Genomic DNA, 19,826 nt, shown 5'->3' with positions numbered 1-19,826 from the left:
CGCTGATTTATCTTTGGCAAAGAGATTTATCTTGAAATCCTCATTGGATTCATTAGAGGCTACCTCATATTGGTAATGTCCAGTTTTAATTTCCCATACAAGAGGAACCACGTTCTGTACATCAAAATCTGAGGCTTCCAACTTTTCATAATTAATTACCTTCTTCAAGATGTTCCATATTCCTAATTATCCTGACCAGCATTTGATACTTCAACCCCTCACATGCTGAATTTTTAAAATGTACTGCCAAAGGTTTTTTTTTAAAAACTGGCATTACTATATTACTTTCTCTTCTCAATGGCTGGCTTACTGAGTTTAAGATACGAAAGCTGCTGGTACACCTCACCAACCCACTCTGCCTTGACAGCCCTGAGCTCATAATGAAAGCATTGCTCTTTCAAAATAAATCTGTACAAATCACATCTGAAAGAGCAGGTCAGAATAAATCACATCAGTTATGTTTCAGTCATTCCCCAACAAACCCATCTCCTACTTTAATAAAATAACTTCACAGGAGAGCAATGTGGGAAGGGCTGTAAATACACAACACCACAGAAGTAGTAATATTATTGACACTTACATGCTTTCTTTATACCAATATTATTAGTGCTGAATTAAATCAGTCCATGAAGACATTTTGAAACCCCCTGCCCTGATAACTATTGACAGACAATGAAGAGCTGAACCAGATCATTCTGGACCAAGTCTGCTGCCCATTCTCATCTCACTTTGTAGTCACCGACCTGTCCACCTGGAACTGATTGAGCTGCATGCTAAGTCAGCACATGAGAGGGACCTGTGAGGTGGAGCAGGCTCCGACCTGTGAGTAGGCCTCAGGTATCTTACCCTGGGACCTTGCCCTGGAATGCCTTTGCCCCTTGCCACTCTCTAAGGATTTCGAACAGTTTTTAAAAAACATCTATGATAGGTAATTAAGAAAAAAAATCAATATTTACTAGACTTCTGTATTCACCAAAACGTGTGTGGAAATCTGGGATGTCTGACAGCAAGTGGTTCTCTACAGGGCTTGATTTATTCAGGTTTTCTCTAATCTCATTATGGATTTGTTGGGAGAAATGCAATGGAGTTACATTGTCAGATACCTTCAGTAAATGCATCCGTCATCCAGGGTGAGATGAGAAATATGGCATCAGTGGGTGCAACTTTAGAGGCAGACAGGTAATCGAGGGCACGATCTGTGCAGAATGTTTCCATGGTAACTGGTGATACAAGTCAGAGGTGCTGGACTGCAGCTTGAACCCATCTGTCCATTCTCCTCTGACCTCTCTCATTAACTGTCACTTATTGGATGCTTCTTGTTTTCCACACCATCCTCTGTAAACTCTAGAAACTGTTGTGCATGAAAATCCCAGGGGATCAGCAGTTTCTGAGATACTCAAACCACCCCGTCTGCCACCAACAATCATTCCACAGTCAAAGTCACTCAGATCACATTTCTTCCCCATTCTGATGTTTGGTCTGAACTACAACTGAATCTCTTGACCATGTCTGCATGCTCTAATGCATTGAGTTGCTGCCATATGATTGGCTGATTAGATATTTGCATTAACGAGGTATGTAGTTGGTCCTAATAAAGTGGCAACTGAATGTAAATAAAAAATGTAAAAGGTAAATAATGATATAGTGTCCTTGGGTTCATGGACTGTTCAGAAATCTGATGGAGGATAGAAGCTGTTCTTGAATCATTCAGTGTGGGTCTTCAGGCTCCTGCACCTCCTCCCCGATGGTAGTAACAAGAAGATGGCGAGGGTCCTTAGTGATTCTTAATGGTGGTGAGGGTTTCGTCTGTGATGGAGCTAGTTGAGACTGCAACCGTTTTCAATCCTGTGCATCGGAGTCTCTATACAATCAGTTTGCGCTCCGCTGTCCATCTGTAGAAATTTGCAAGTCTTTGCAAAATCACTGGTGTGGCTTCTTTGTGATTGCCCTGATGACCCCTCAATGAGGACTGGCGTGTCCTGACTTCCCTTTCCTGAAATCCACAATCAATTCCTTGGTCTTGCTGACATTGAGTGCAAGGTTGTTGTTGCAACACCACTCGATCAGCTGATCTATCTCACGATCGTTCACCCAAGTGTAAGAAATATTATACGGATCAGCTCTCACTAACTATACTGTAGTGTGGTAATGTCTAGATAACCCTCTATGGTGATGTTGACTGAGTGAAAGGCAAAGGTCTGGACATTTGCATCCACTGGATTGAGTGCATGGGGGCTCTGCTTGGTGCCTCAACAAAGCATCAGATTAAACCCTCCACCTGATCCCTCTGACTCCTCAAGTTGCATGTCAAAAATCTCCTTGATTACTGGTGCAGCATGCTTGCCTTTGTCAGTCAGGGAACTGAGAGTAGAAGCTGGGATATTATATTGCAGTTGTACAAGGTGTTGGAGAATTATATACAATTTTGGTCACCCTGCTGTAGGAGAGATGTTATTAAACTGGAAAGAGTGCAGAAAAGATTCATAAGGGTATCACCTGGACTTAAGGGTCTGAGTTATGGAGAGAGGTTGGGCAGACTAGGACTGCTTTTCCCCCCTTTAAGCACATGACAATGAAAGGTGATCTTAAAGACTTGTATAAAATCGCAGATAGGGTAAATCCACTCATTTTTTCTCCCAGGGCTGGGGAATCAAGAACCAGATGGCACAGGTTTAAGTTGAGAATGGAAAGATTTAATAGGAACTTTTTTCACCCAGAGTGTGGTCAGTATATGGAACGAGCTGCCAAACCATGGGTTGGCATGGACTAGTTGGGCCAAATGGCCTGCTTTCATGCTTTATCACTCTCTGACTCTATACCTCCAGGATGATGAGGGTCAGACAACAGTATCACTTCTGTCTTAAAACAAGCCAGAGTCTAATCTCAACTGCATTAAGATATTCCACAAAATCCTAAAGTCCAACTCTTTGAACAATTTACATTTAGTTTCCTGGCCCTTTCCTATTCTCTTTCTTTGCCTCCTTGAGTGTGGAAGATTGGAATTCCCATTCCACTGTGTAAGACAAGAGGAAGGAAGGACGAGATCTGATTGAAATGCCCACTTCACGTCACATCTCGGAAAGGTCAATGGAATCAGGATAACTGATTGTCAGGACACGCACGTTGATTAAAGGGAGCATGGAAAGCCTGACTTGAACGCCAAGACTGAGCAAGGATCAGAGGGGAAAATTCACCTGTTTACTGTGCTGCTGCAGACTTGTTTGTTTTCAGAGTATTTTGATTGTAATCAATTCATTATCACAGAATTCCACAGCAGTAGACCACTTCCTTTCCATTACAGCATAATATAGTCTGTTTTATTTCACGCGGCAAACTACTTACAGAAGAATTCCATATCTTTGTTCTCATTTGAAAGAAACAAATCATTCCAAAGGAATTTTGATTGGTTTTAACATTGTTTTAAACTTGTTGTACATTATTGTGATGGCATGCCCCATCTGAAGTTGCACAAGCTTCTGCAGATTTCATGTCAACTTGGATCTGCCATTATCTCCAACAGGTTTATAAATTTGGACATAAAATTACTTGGTTTACACTATTTAAAAAAAAATTCTCCTGGGATTGGTTGCACAGAAATTTGTCTTTGATTCAGTCATGGACACAGTACAATCCATCACCAGCAAAGACCCCCTCACCATTGCCACAAGAAAGCAGCGTCCATCATCAAAGACACCCCACCCCCAACACCCGAGCCAAGCCCTTTCCTCGTTACTACCACCAGGAAGGAGGTATAGAAGCCTCAGGTCCCACACCACTAGGTTAAGGACCAGTTATTACCCTACAACCATCAGGCCTCTGAAACAGCATGGATAACTTTATACACCTTCCCTCTGAACTGTTTCTACAACCTAGAGACTCACTTCTGAGGACTCTTTATAACTTATGTTCTCAGTATTTTTATTTGCATGGCTTGTCTTCTTTTATACGTTAGTTTGTGATGGTGATTCACTTTCCCGGGCCCAAGAGGTTCTTTCCAATCACCTTTCCAAAGGGTCAGGTTTTTTGGTGATGAGGTTAAACTTCTAACCAATATTCTTTGCTCAGATTTTTGTAGTAGACAAGAACTGGTCTCCAGTTCTTAATGCAAATTGATGCAGTAATCAGTTTAAAGTTAAAAATACAGCCCATTAACCCACAGCAGGCGACTGGTTGCCAAGTCTGCTTTGCATAGTGAAGTGACCAGGATACTTCTTGTTTCCATTAGCCAAACGCAAGATAATGGGGGTTATGTCACTTAGCACAACGAGCATGGTTACAAGTGGGGATGCTTGTGTACTCAGAGTCGGCCCTCACAGCATTAACTGTGGATGGTTGGGATCTCTGTCACCAGAAGCGGTTAAGGCCATCTATGTGAGTTACTTTGTCCCAGCAATGGTATCAGGAAAACGTAATGTGCAGATGATGTCATCAAGTAGAAAATAGTACAAATATTATAAACATTAGGATTTGTTAGGAATAACAAGGAGAATGACAGAAAGAGGAACTAAAATTCATCCCTCAACCATCACTTTCTATGATGGATTCATTCATCTGCAACTCGTTGGTATGCCCTTCTAGTTACTAAGAGTTGTACCTGTGTTTGGAAATCCTTTGCAGTTTATAAATATTTTGTAATTTGGAAGACTCTTATAAATGAGAAATCCTCTGAGTGTGAATTATTTGTTTAAATTTAAATGTATATCATTAAAAATAACATGTGTTTAAACTATTTTGTTAGCTGGAAGCATCTCCTCTGTGGTAGGGAGGGGACTCAGCACTCAGACAGCAGGTATTGGTAGCTAGAGCTCTCCGTAGAGCCCGGACAGCTAGTCTTTGATACAGTATATCCTCGTTATAGTGAGGGTATCTGTAGACCCCTATATTGGATAGGGCTTAAAATCCCCTTTTGAGTTTAGGGCATTGCAAATAATGAACCCAATACCATCACATATTGTTTGTCAGTTTTTGTTTTCTTAAAAACATAAAATTCAATTGTTTTCCTTTCTCTCTGTAAATGCCCACAGAAAATAAATTTCAAGGCAGTATATGGTAACATATGTACTATGACAACAAAAGTACTTTGAACTTTGTGGCTCGAGGACACTTTTAGAGGGTTTAGAAATGTGTTAACCAAAGCAAAGCTGTAAAGTAGTTTTTGGCTGCATGTTTAAATGGGTAGTGGAGAGAATTTGTACAGGCTGATAAACCTGTGCTTGGAATCTCTCTCAGTAGGTAGTCACAGAGTAATACAGCACAGAAACAGGTCCTTTGACCGAACATATCGATGCCGACCAAGAAGTCCATCTAAGCTATTGTGGACATGCACCTATCCAAATGTCTCCCAAGTGTTGTTGGTGTACCTGCCTTGGGCCATAAACGCACCACCCTCTGTGAGAGAAAGTTGGCCCCAGGTCCTTTCAAAATCTTGAACTCATTGGGCAGAGTGTAGCTGTCTGTTTGTTGGAAGGGCAAGATGCTAAAATTATGGATCACCTCCAAGTGAAAGGTAAAAAGGCCAAGCTGTCCGTTTTCACCAATGTCCTCACACAGTCCACTGTTTTTGCAGATTAATCCAATGATTCAATTAAATAAATAGATTAAATTAAATCTATTAAATCAAGATTAAATAATCCAAGTAGGACATACATGGTAAATGGTAGGGCATTGAGGAATGCAGTAGAACAGAGTGATCTAGGAGTAATGGTGCATATTTCCCTGAAGGTGGAATCTCATGTGGATAGGGTGGTGAAGAAAGCTTTTGGTATGCTGGCCTTTATAAATCGGAGCATTGAGTATAGGAGTTGGGATGTAATGTTAAAATTGTACAAGGCATTGGTAAGGCTGAATTTGGAGTATTGTGTACAGTTCTTGTCACCGAATTATAGGAAAGATGTCAACAAAATAGAGAGAGTACAGAGAAGATTTACTAGAATGTTACCTGGGTTTTAGCACCTAAGTTACAGGGAAAGGTTGAACAAGTTGGGTCTTTATTCTTTGGAGCGTAGAAGGTTGAGGGGGGACTTGATAGAGGTATTTAAAATAATGAGGGGGATAGACAGAGTTGACGTGGATAGGCTTTTTCCATTGAGAGTAGGGGAGATTCAAACAAGAGGACATGATTTGAGAGTTAAGGGGCAAAAGTTTAAGGGTAACTCAAGGGAGAATTTATTTACTCAGAGAGTGGTAGCTGTGTGGAATGAGCTTCCAGTAGAAGTGGTAGAGGCAGGTTTGGTATTGTCATTTAAAGTAAAATTGGATAGGTATATGGACAGGAAAGGAATGGAGGGTTATGGGCTGAGTGCGGGCCAGTGGGACTAGGTGAGAGTAAGCGTTCGGCACGGACTAGAAGGGCCGAGATGGCCTATTTCCGTACTGTAATTGTTATATGGTTATTAATCTGTAGGTAAATTACCAGCTAGATAGACATTTATTCTTTAAATCCTTTCGTCTTCTAGTCATACAAAATCTTGGCAATAAAAAAGTTTGAATGATAAAAGAATCATGTAGTCAGGATCTTTGATTTTTAAAATTTCAGGGAAGACATATCACATTGTTGAATAACCATTGGGGTATGGGTGTGTGGGTGGGGAGTAGTCATGTGAAAAATCTTTCAGGAATGCCTCAACTTCCTCAGGAGGCTAAAAAAATAACCTCCTGAGGAAGAATAGGAAAAAACGGGCTTATTGCATTCCAGAAGTGCATCACCTGATGCATTTAATTGGACTTTTCCATTAGCAGCCAAGTCACACACACGATACAGGAAGGAACAAGCAAAGGACAAAGGATGCTATTTTCTTTTGAAGCTTAAGTCGATCTGGCATGTCACCAAATACTCTAACAAACTTCAGCAGATGTACTGTTGAAAATGTCCGTGCTGGTTCTATCATGCCCAATACCGCAGTTTGAATGCACAGAAATGTAAGAGGCTGCAGAAAGTAATAGGCAGCCCTCCTAAGCGCTGACAGCATCTCCAGGAGGCATTGACTGAAGAAGCCTGAAGTCCTACACCACAAGGTGCAGGAACAACCATTAGGTTCTTACCTGTTCAACCCTAACCTTAGCTCAGCAACAGAACACTATGGACCACCTCTTGTATTACCAGAGCTTTGTCTCTAACTGTTGCTTTTTCGCTCTAATGGCTTCTTTTACACACTCATTTTTCTCTTTACTCTCTTGTATAATTTATATTGTATGTTTTCTGTACCTATGTGTCTGTGATGTTTCTGCAAGCAAGATTTTCATTGTGCCTGCACCTAACAGTACTTGTGCATATGACAATAAACTCAACTTAGGACACAGCAGATTCTGCAGATGCTGGAAATCTTGAGCAACAGGGAAAAGAACAGCCAAGACCCTGCAACAGGTCCAGATGAAGGTCTCAGCCCTAAATGTTGACTGTTCATTTCCTTCCACGGATGCTGCTTGACCTGCGGAGTTTCGTCAGCATATACAGTGTCTATAAAAAGTATTCAACCCCCTGGAAGTTTTCATGTTTTATTGTTTAACAATATTGAATCACAGTGGATTTAATTTGGCTTTTTTGACACTGATCAACAGAAAAAAACTCTTTGGTGTCAAAGTGAAAAGAAATTTCTACAAATTGGTTTAAATTTATTGCAGTTATTAAACACAACATAATTGATTGCATAATAACTCACTACCTTCAAGTCAGTATTTAGTAGATGCACCTTTGGCAGCAATTACAGCCTTGAGTCTGTGTGGATAGGTCTCTATCAGCTTTGCACATCTGGACACTGCAATTTTCCCCATTCTTCTTCACAAAACTTCTCAAGCTCTGTCAGATTGCCTGGGGATCACGAGTGAACAGCCCTTTTCAAGTCTAGCCACAAATTCTCAATTAGATTGGGGTCTGGACTCTGACTTGACCACTACCAGACACTAAATTTATTGTTTTTAAGCCATTCCTGTGCAGCTTTGGCTTTATACTTGGGGTCATTGTCTTGCTGGAAAGCAAATCTTCTCCCAAGCCACAGTTCTCTTGAAGACTGCATCAGGTTTTCCTCCAGGATTTCCCTGTATTTTGCTGCATTCATTTTACCCTCTACCTTCACAAGCCTTCCAGGGCCTGCTGCAGTGAAGAATCCCCACAGCATGATGCAGCCACCACCTGTCACAGGTCTCTTGGTGGCCTCCTTTGCTAGTCCCCTTCTTGCACAGTCACTCAGTTTTTGACGACGGCCTGCTCTAGACAGATTTACAGCTGTGCCATATTCTTTCCATTTCTTGATGATTGACTTAACTGTACTCCGAGGGATATTCAGTGACTTGGAAATTTTTCTTGCATCCATCTTCTGACTTGTGTTTCTCAATAACCTTTTTGTGGAGTGTTCTTTTGTCTTCATGGTGTAGTTTTTACCAGGATACTGACTCACCAGCAGTTGGACCTTCCAGATACAGGTGTATTTTTACCACAATCAATTGAAACACCCTGATTGCACATGGTGATCTCTATTTAACTAATTATGTGACTTCTAAAACCAATGGGCTGCACCAGTGATGATTTGGTGTGTCATATTAGAGGAGGGTGAATACTAATGCAATCAATTATTTTGTGTTTTATATTTGTAATTAATTTAGATCACTTTGTAGAGATCTGTTTTCACTTTGACATGAAAGAGTCTTTTTCTGTTAATCAGTGTCAAAAAGAGCCATATTAAATCCATTGTGGTTCAATATTGTAAAACAATAAAACATGAAAACTTCCGGGGGGGGGGGGTGGTGAAAATACTTTATATAGGCACTGCATTGTGTGGAACCTGACCTGGTGGATATACGTGGTACTCCACACAAACCTCTACAAACATTATTTCATCTTGCTGCATTACCTTTTTGACTACATTCTCCCCATGTGTTAATGCAACTTCCAATAAAATCCATCCATTCTATTTACCTGAACCATGCCCTGGTAGAAATGAGTTCCACAATTTCACCTGCATCTGGTTGAAAAGAAAGCGCCTCCTCGTCTCTCTGTTCAGTTATCTGATATTTATGAACCTTATTTAGGATTTTAAAAATAGATTTTTAAACAGCACATGGCAATGAGCATTGGTGGCAATGATTCTCCCCTAAACTGAGGAGGAAGTTAACAGTCAACCACATTGGTATCCCTTCAGTTACATATGGGCCAGAGTGAGTAAGATGATAAATTTCCTTCCCAAAACAGCAGTTGCTAAACAAATGAGCGTTATTCAAAAATCTAAACTTGTTCAGTCATTTTTGAATTTCATGCAAAGATGGAATTTGAACTCATATCCATGGATCAATGGCATAGAACTCCAGCTCCTGATCCAGCAACTTAACCATGAGGTTACTCAATCCTTGAAGGATTGTTACCTCCAGGTATGAGCAAGATTTAAGATTGAAGACTCATGTTTATTTCTCACGTGTACATTAAAACATCAAAGTGTGAAATGCAGCATTTGCATCAGCATCCAACACAGCTCGTAAGTGACTCTACACATTACAAAGGCACATCACACTTCGTAATTATTTGTAAAACTGGTTAGCTCTCAGCCATTTTTTTTCTGGAAAACCATGCCTTAGTTTTTCCAGACTAAGTTTCGGAGTACACCTTCAGAGTGTGCATCCAAGGTGCATTGTATGAAGCTCCACATTATTTCAGTTTAAAGGGTGAGAGTCGCTGACTTGCTGGAGCCTAACAGGCAATTCCATCTTTTATCTCATCATCAATTTCTGTTTCCAGCAATGTTAATCTTATATTTCTTGGCTGCTTTAGAACGGAAAAGAGCTATTTTTAAACTGTGTTTTTTCTGTCCCACCCGCAATTGTTTATCTTGTGCACCAGTCATGCTATTAGACGGCTATGGTTGTCAATGGTTCACTTTTTTTTGATCGGAATTGAGAATTTGGTTGAGGCAGTGTTGCCTATTCTGAGACATGACCTGGTTTTCCATATTCCTTATTGCCTCACAAGTTGTAAGCATTATACACTCAGTGGCCACTTTATTAGGTACCTCCTAATAAAGTGGCTGTAGCCAAACCACTTCAAAGTTCGACATGTTGTGCATTCAGGTATGTTGTTCTGCACTCCACTGTTGTAACGTGTGGTTATTTGAGTTACTGTCACCTTCCTGTCAGCTTGAACCAGTCTGGCCGTCCTCCTCTGACCTCCTTCATTAACAAAGCATTTTTACCCACAGAACTGTCGCTCACTGGATATTTTTGTTTTCGTACATTCTCTGGAAGGGATTCCAAACCTGGGGTCCACAGACCCCTGTATTGGTCCAAGGCATAAAAGAAGGTTGGGAACCCCCTCTAGAGACTGTTGTGCATGAAAATCCCACAAGATCAGCAGTTTCTGAGATACTCAAACCAACCCATCTAACACCAACAATCATTCCATAGTCAAAGTCACTTAGATCACATTCCTTCCCCATTCTGATGTTTGGTCTGAACAACAACTGAACCTCTTGACCGTGTCTGCGTGCTTTTATGCATTGGGTTGCTGCCACATGATTGGCCGATTAGATATCTGCATTGATGAACAAGTCTACAGGTGCCCCTAATAAAGTGGCCACCAAGTGTATGCTTCTGTAGTTGTCACCGTCACAGTCTACGCTACATTAGGGGCTATTGATGGTGGCCCATTAATCTACAAATCCTTGGGACATTGACGGAAACCAGGGCACCCAGGGGAACTCATGCAGACATCAGGAGGATGAGCAAACTCCACCCAGGCAGCACCAGATGTCAGGATCAAACTGGCTCTCTGGAACTGTGAGGCAGCAACTCTACCCAGTCACTCACGGCTGTTTAGCAATAGACTAGTTATTCTTTGGAGGGAAATACAAAACCTTGAATGTGTTGCTAGTACACCAGCTCAATGCTGAGGGAGACCCATGATACCTGGGGTGGAGACATTTTGCCAAAGTTCTGTTGGTCCTTTCACCTGACGTGGAAGATCCCATGACACTATTTGAAATTTAAAAAAAAGTATCATATTTGCCTGCGGAATACCAAAAGACCTGCGTAGATTGACGTGGAGAGGATGTTTCCATTAGCAGCAGGGTCCAGTATCTGAGGGCACAACCTCAGAATAAAAGGATGTCCCTTTAAAACTGGGATGAGGGTGGTAAATCTGTGGAATTTTGTTTTGCCAGGGACAACTGTGGAGGCCAAACATGGGGTGTATTTAAGGTAGAGAATGATAGGTTCTTGACACAAGGGCTAAGAGTTATGGGGACAAAGTGGAAAAATAGGGTTAGGAAAAAAATCAGCCATGATTAAATGGTGAAGCAGACTTGATGGGCCAAAAGGCCTAATTCTGCTCCTATTTCTTATAGTCCTTTGGGCTTATGACATGGAATAAGCTGATTGACCCTTTGAGTCAATGCCAGCTCGCAGAGCAAACCCATTCTCCACTAGTTTCCTTGCAGCCCAAGTCCATAGATAGGCTCAAATCAAGCGATGCAAGAACTGGGTTTTTTCCATACCTGGGACATGACCTGGTGGGGTTTAGACCAAGCAGTAGAAACCACCCGTTTGAAAATTGCTCCCCCTATATTCACCGCTGCCCACTGTCTGCCATTTTTTCCCCACTCCTAAGGGTCTTAGCTCGAGCATTCCTGCCATAAACTTCCCTGGATCTTCATCGTGGCCAGGTGCGCACATCAGCAATGTCAAAAAGCCACCTAGATAGCAGAGATTTCAAAGCAGATGGGACTAGCTTGCTCGTGGATGAGTCGCACCTAAGGGCCCATTTCCAAGCTGTATGACACTATGACCCCATGAAGGTTTACAACATTTTCTGCTTTTATTTAAGGCTCCCACCATCTGCATTTCTTTTGACTTTCATTATCTGGCCCAAGAGCCATGTTTCTGTTTGTGAAAATAAAATGAGTTTTCACAGTGTAAAGGAATTTTCTTGTTGAATATGCATAGTGTAAATTCCAGACAGACACATTTAAGGAATTTCCAATTCATGGTGTACACAGTCTGCACAGTTATCCATGTTTGTTTTATTCGCTTAGTTTGAGTTCTCATATTTGCTTGCTCCTTGGTCTGTGCTGCTTCAACGCTTAAAGGAACACACCAGTTCACTGAGGGCAGAGCAGCCGACAGCCTGACTCTAAACAGGATTCTCACAGGATTTCACCTTGGGCTCACTGGAGTCAGCTTCTGCAAATCTGCTTGAAAATGAGTGGCAGAGGCCAGAGCTAGTGGCCGCCATCGCACCACAGGGAATTCAGAACACACTTCCTTCCCTCAAGCTGATGACAATGCAAGGTGGTAGTGCCAAGGCATTCAAGAGAAAGCTACGGTAGATTAAACATGCGAGGGGAAAGGAATAGAAAGATTCCCTGATTGTGCTGGATAAGGAAGAGAGGAGGCTGGTCTGACTGGCTTGCTCTGTGGTGATAGCTCAGGATGAGACTTGCTTTGGTCAGCCACATTTACCGTGACTTAGTTGGATCTTATTTTCTTGCACTTTCCATCAATTCGCGAGCTTTCACCTTTGTGCGCGGAACTTCAGCCCTGGCTGCCTCAACATATGAGCATCCCAGGGAGCAAAGGTGGGAATCGGTGCTGGAATGGCACTGACCAGGCTCGGAGGGGGAAAGCTTAAAGGGAGATATGCGGGGAAAGAGTTTTTACACAGAGAGTGATGGGTGTCTGGTGGTGGAAGTAGATGCAATAGTGGCATTTACAGCACGAGGCTGTTAGACACAAATGGAACCAGTGGCCAGTGCTGCACCACAGAGCTCAGTGCTGGAATCCTTACTGTTCCTTAAGACATTAACGCTTTGGGTGTGAATATGGGAGAAATAATAGTAAATTTGCAGTTGAAATATAAAGTGGTGGAGTTGAACAGTGTAAAGGATAGTCTTAGGCTACAGGATGGTATCGATCAGCTGGGAAAAAAAGGCAGCAAAATAGCATTTGGAATTTAATCCTGATGTGATCCACTTTGGGAGATCTAATGAGAGCAGTGAATGGTAGGGGCTCAGGGTTTATAAACAAGTCCAAAGATCCCTAAATCAGCTTTATTATCACTGATTTATGTCATGAAATTAGTTGTTTGTGGCAGCAGTACAGTGTAATACATGAAAAATGACTATAACTTACAGTAAGAAAAATTAAAAAGATAGGATCTCTTAGGTACTTGGCAGGGGCCAATAAAATATAGCAATGCGTAAGTGGAGCAGCCATTGTTGGACTGGACAGTGGCCAGGCTTTGGTGAAAACAGGCACAGGCTAGAACTTAAAATTGGAGAAGTTAGAGGTATTGCAAGTGTAGGCAAGGTGTAGTTAAGACAGAGGAATGCTCCTTCTCTGCGATGTGGGATTTCAGGATATCTAACAATCTCCCCGGTAACTACATCTGCAGGGAGTGCACACAACTTCAGCTCCTGACCGACAAGGTCAAGGAACTGGAACTGGAACTGGATGCACTCAGGACCATCGGGAGGATGAAAAACATCATAGATGAGACTTTTACTGAGGTGGTCACACCCAGAGTACAGGCTTCAGATCTAAGGTGGGTGACCACCAGAAGCAAAGGGAGTAAGCAGTCAGTGCGAGGTTCCCCTGCGGCCTTTCCCCTCAGGAACAAGTGAACCCTTTTGGATACTGCTAGAGGGGTCGACCTATCAGGGCACAGCATCAGCAGCCAGGCCAGTGGCACTGTGGTCGCCTCTGAGGCTCAACAGGGAAGGGGAATATCAGGATTATCAATAGTGATAAGAGACTCAATAGTTAGGGGGACAGTCAAACAGGAGATTCTGTGGCTACTTAAGCGAAGCCAGGACGGTGTATTGCCTCTCAGGTGCAAGGGTCTTACATTTTGGTAGAAGGAGTAAAGGTATCGACAATTTTCTAAATGGGGATAAAATTAAAAAATCAGAGGTGCAAAAGGAATTATGAGTCCTCGTGCAGGATTCCCTAAAGGTAAACTTGCAGGTTGAGTCGGTGGTAAGGAAGGCAAATGTAATGTTAGCATTCATTTGGAGAGGTCTAGAATTTAAGAGAATGGAGGTAATGTTGAGGCTTTAGAAGGCATTGATTAAACCACATTTGGAGTATTATGAGCAATTCTGGGCGGCTTATCTAAGAAAGGAAATACTGAAGTTGGAGAGGATCCAGAGGAGGTTCACGAGAATGATTCTGGGAAAGAAAAGGTTAATGTGTGAGGAGCTTTTGTTGACTCTGGGCCTGTACTCACTGAAGTTTAGATGAATGAAGGAGGATCTCATTGAAACCTATTGAATATTGAAAGGCCTAGACAGAGTGGATGTGGAGAGGATGTTTCCTATAGTGGGTGAGTCTAGAACCAAAGGCACAGCCTCAGAACAGAGGGGCATCCATTTTGAATAGAGACAAGGAGGAATTTCTTTAGCCAGAGGGTGGTGAATCTGTGAATTCATTGTCACAGGTGGCTGTGGAGGCCAAGTCACTGAGTATATTTAAAGTGGAGGGTGATGAGTTCTTGATTTGTCATGGCATCAAAAGTTTTGGGGAGAAGGCAGGAGGATGGGGTTGAGAGAGATAATAAATCAGCCATGATGGAATGGTGGAGCAGGCTCAGTGGGTTGAATGGCCTAACACTGCTCCTACGTCTTCTGGTCTGGTTTTATATCCTATTTTCTTTCTACACAATCAGTTGCAATGATTCCGGAATGAAGAGAATTGTCAAATTCCTGTGGGGAAGAGCAGGATGGGAAGGCAGTTAGTTGAGAGGCTAGAGAAAGGATGGAAAGATGAGGGGGGATTAAATGGGAATCCCTCCAAAAATGCTCAACGACATTGAGCTTATTGACTTCTCTAGCTTTTAAAAATATTATGGGTTACTTTGTCAATGCCGTGCTCCAGAACAGGAGTTGGCGAAGTGCCTGTAGGTCAGGTATTGTAGTGCCTCTTTGTAGCTTCTTTGTTTCTTATTACCTTAGAGCATTATGGGAGTTAGCCCTCTCTACATTTTCAAGGAACTTCCCACTGTCCGAGCTTTGGGAGTGGAGACAGACCAGACGCTGACTGAGACATTAGGAAATGTTTACTCCGCAAGCATTAGCGTGCTCTTTACTTGCAGCCTACAAGTCTGTGCAGCTCAGGAATATTGAGTTTAATGAATAATATTGATGGTTAAATGTCAGATCTGCTTAGCCTTGGGAATTTTACAACTGCTTCACAATTGACAAGCATATATTTTCACTTTACACAAATCAACCTTTATTTTTCAATTTTAAGAAAGAACAATCCATCTATTAAATGTAACCTTTTTGTTAAGTTATTAAAGGATATGTATGATTGGTGAAGCCTGGAATTTATGGAGGCTTTTCAGCTGGTACAAGTGCTATGCCATCTCATGCTCTCTGTGACATCTCAAATGGGCAAAGCCTTGATCTGAAGCAGAGCTAAGGTGAAAGGTCATCTGAGATGCACCATTGATGTCTGAATTCCTAGTTACCTCTGGCATTTTCTTTTTTTTAAATTTCAGGCTTCAGTTCTCAGGAGGAAGAAGCTGGCCAATGGGCCAAAAGGCAGCCATAGTGCGTTGAAAGATCTTGGATATCCATAGCAATGGCCATGATCTCTCCACTCTCCCCAGCTTTGCCTGGTCTTGACTGGTGCTCAGACTTCGGTAGACAGTATTACTATAGGAATGTCACCCTTGGGAGATGGAGACAGTGAACACCGATCTCCACAGATGGAACCAGGTCAGTATATTGGCATCTGGATATCCGGGCTCCCGGGCCCCATGCGGATTGAAACAGGTGCTGGAGGTGTAAGTGTACTTGCAGTCTTCCCTTCTCCATCTGATCACCTCCAGATCCAATGATGGACATAATAGCACAGCCATGGTCAGGGAGTGGGAATGGGGATCGGACTGGAAGCTGGCACTAGGATCAGATCTGTGTCTGGAGATTTGTGGAGAGGGGAACACTCTGCTGCCTGGGTTCATAACTAATGAAATTGCTACAATTGTGCAGGCATGGTTGGAGAGGCAAAGTGGTTTACTGGGGAAGAAGGCAAAATCCAGTCAGTGTTACCATGAAGGAGACAAGATCAATGGCCAGAACTTCAATCCGTGTATCATTTTACCATCACTGTGTCTTGACTAAACATTAACTTCCCCAGTGAGAAATGCGATAACATTTATGCCTGTGTTGACCTGGATTTCTGGAAATTGAGCCGGGGGTTCCCTGCCAGGATCACGCTTGTGGATCTGACACAAATTCCATGTCATTGAGTCACACAGCACCGACATGGGCCACTCGGCCACCATGGATGTGCTAACCTTCCTGCCCCTCACACTTAGAACTTGAAGGATTAGTTTTATTTGTCAGAGGCACATCAGAACGCTGAAACATACATGAAAATGCGTTGCTTGTATCAAATCAAATCAACAAGGATTGTGCTGGGCAGCCCATAAGTGTAGCCATGCTTACTGACCTGAATCCAAACATCTTGGGTGTATGGGAAGAAACCAGAGCCCCTGGAGAAAACCCACGCCAGTCATGTATCCGGTATGCTATTGTGCCTGCCCTCCATACCTTATCTTTCTAAATGCCTCCAAAATATACTGAATCCACCACCACCTGTGGGTCCCAACCATGCTTAGTGTAGAAAATAACTTGTTCCTTGGATCGCCTGGGATCAGGGTTGCACATTGAGATGTCAGATCCCCATGTAAAACTCCTTTTGCTCCATTATTGGGAAAAATTATCCACGTTGTCTTGGAAGTAGCCATCATGGAACACACCTGAAGCAATCAGGTTTCATGGGCCGTGAACCCACAAGGTCAGGTCTTATTACCTACAGTACCTCCAATCCTTCAGTTACACCAGGTTTTATGACCTGACACTAACATGACCTATTTCTTTTCACCGCATGCCTTTCTTCAGCTGATGAATCAGCTTGCCATGTTGAGCATCACTTGGGAGAAGCATTGTGAGTACAAAGCGCTCAGAATTGCCCATTACCACAAGCAGCCGCTGACTGAGCTGGCCAAGCTCCAAGTTGCATAGCTGCCAAGCTGAGTCTGTAACAGGCTGTGGGCAAGCCAATAGGAAAGATAAAGCTACACTCAGTGGCCACTTTATTAGGTACACCTGTAGACCTGCTCGTGAATGCAAATAACCAATCAGCCAATCATGTGGCAGCAACTCAATGCAAAAAAGCACACAGACATGGTCAAGAGGTTCAGTTGTTCAGATCAAACATCTGAATGGGGAAGAAATGTGATCTAAGTGATTTTGATCATGGAATGATTGTTGGTGCCAGATAGGGTGGATTGAGTATCTCAGAAACTGCTGATTCCTCCGGATTTTCACATACTACGGTCTCTAGAATTTATAGAGAATGGTGCAAAAAACATAAACACATCGAATGAGCGACAGTTCTGTGTGCAGAAATGCATAGTTAATGAGAGAGGTCAGAGAAGAATGGCCGAACTGGTTCAATCTGTACTAAGTACAGGAGGTACCTAATAAAATGGCCAACCAGTGCACTTGGCCTTGTCTTCACCAGATGATATCTCAATGACCGCAATGGTGGAAGTGACCACTCTGTGCTCCTTGTAGTCTTCATGTTACACTGTACATTTAGTGACAGTACATTTGTGTACATGGTCAGTCAACAGGTACAGAAAAAGAAGAGGTAGGGTGACCATCGGTAAGGGCATTTAGGTAGTGCAGGAGTCCCCTGTGGCCATTCCCCTCCCTAACGGGCAGGCCGAGTTGAATACTGCCAGAGAGATGGTCTTCCAGGGAAGAACAACAGCAAAAGCCCAATTTGTTGTGCAAAGTATGTGTTGCTGAATAGAAGTGGGGACAGGACTGGGAGAGTGGTAGTGGTGGAGGATGACAGCAGTACTGAAACAGGCAACTGAAAATTCATGCAGGGGAAAAGAAAATTCCACGTCTGAGAGATGACAAGACCATCAGAATGTGGAATTCTTATGTTTTTAGGCTCTGTACTCCTGTGGTTTTGTGTTTCTGGGTTTCTGTGCTCCTGTGCTTCTGCCCATAAGGCCATAAGACCAAAAGACATTGGAGCAGAATTAGGCCATTTGGCCCATCATGGCTGATTTACTTTCCCTCTCAAACCCATTCTTCTGCCTTCTCCCCATAACCTTTAATGCCCTTATCAAGAACCTATCAACCTCTGCTTTAAATATACCTAAGGACTTGGCCTTATTCATGTATTTAGGTATATGAATTCCACAGGTGGGAGAACCTACATCATACAAGAACTGTGCAAGGTGATGTTGCAAGTAGCCTGACAATAGAAAAAGAAATGCATTTCTGTCGTTCTGGTCTTCTCTTTGGGACGTTATAGAACAATGAAGTGCAGGGAAACATCACAGTTTCTCCACGACAAGATCCCACAAATGGCAACAAGATCTGTTTGAGTGGTGTTGCCTGAAGGGTAAGTATTGGTCCAGACACCATGGAGAACACCCTTGCTTTTCTTTCCAACGATGGCAGTTTCCATCTGGCCAATCAAAGTTCTCAGATTAATTACTTATCTGTCACTGCAGCTTGTATTAAAATCCCTGTCTCTGGAGTGGGGCATCACACCTATATTTCATACTTTGTACCACTGCACAAGTGTCTGTAAACCAACAAGAAGAGGTACTCTGCCAAATCATCACACAGTGTATTGAGCTGGAAAAAGGTAAAATGATGAATGTGTGGCTGAAAGTGTGATGCAATGGTATGGGTTTCAGATTCCTGGATCATTTGGCTAGCTTCTGGGGAAAGTGGTGCCAGAACAAGCAGGATGGTCTGCACCTTATCAAGAGTGGGACCAACATACCTGCTGGGACGTTGGGCAGCAAAGCCTGGAATACCCTGATTATAATTCAGACTACAGTGTCTGATTGTGGACATCTTGTTTCAGGAAATAAGTAAAAATCTGGGAAATGGTATAGGAAAGAAATGATTGCAGGGATGAGGGACTATGGTTACATGGATAGACTGGAGAAACTTGGATTGTTTTCCTTAAAGGTGGCTGTGGAGACTTGATATGCAAATGAAAGTAGATCTAAAGAATAAATAATAATTCCTTTGTTTTCTAATGCTGAAGCTTTCCCCTTCTCACTTTAAATACATGTCCTCTTGCATTTGACATTTCTACCTGGGCAGAAGGGATTCTGGCTGTCTACCCTGTTTGTGCCTCTCACACTTTTATAAACTTTCATCAAGTCTCCCCTCAGCCTCAGATGCTCCAGAGAAAATAACCCAAGCTTGTCTAATCTCCTTTAATATCTCATACCCTTGAATCCAGGCAGCATCCTAGTAAACCTCTTCTGCATCCTTTTAAAAGCCTCCACTTCCTTCCTGTAATAACTGAACACAATGCCCCATGTGTAGTCTAACCAAAGTTCAGCAGCATGACTTCCAAACTTTTACTGTCATGAGTCCTGTCAGCCCTGCACCTGTATTTGTTCATTGTTGTCTTATCTGGAGTTGTTAAGCCCTCATGCTTTCTGTTTGAACTTGACAAATTTATTTTGACTGGCACAGGGCTTCTGCATAGCATGATTATTAAAAGTGGTCTCCTGATTAGCACTCATCGTGGGGTCCTTGTGTGTGTTTTGAAAATGATTTGTCTCATGGAGCTGCTCGGTCAAGTCACCGATGTTCAGTTGGCATTCTGATGAATAAACACTTGTGGGAGTATGTTGTTCCTCCTCATCTGGGTTCAGTTGTCTCTCAGTGCACACCGTGACACTCATAATGAATGCCACAACCAAGCCATATGCCTTTTTTACCACCATTTTTGCATGCATACTTTCAGAGAGCTATGGACTTGGACTGACTTTATTTCAGATTTACAAGATC

This window comes from Hypanus sabinus, chromosome X1, assembly GCF_030144855.1.
Source record: "Hypanus sabinus isolate sHypSab1 chromosome X1, sHypSab1.hap1, whole genome shotgun sequence".
Taxonomy (NCBI): Eukaryota; Metazoa; Chordata; class Chondrichthyes; order Myliobatiformes; family Dasyatidae; genus Hypanus; species Hypanus sabinus.
Note: the sequence above shows the minus strand (reverse complement) of the source record.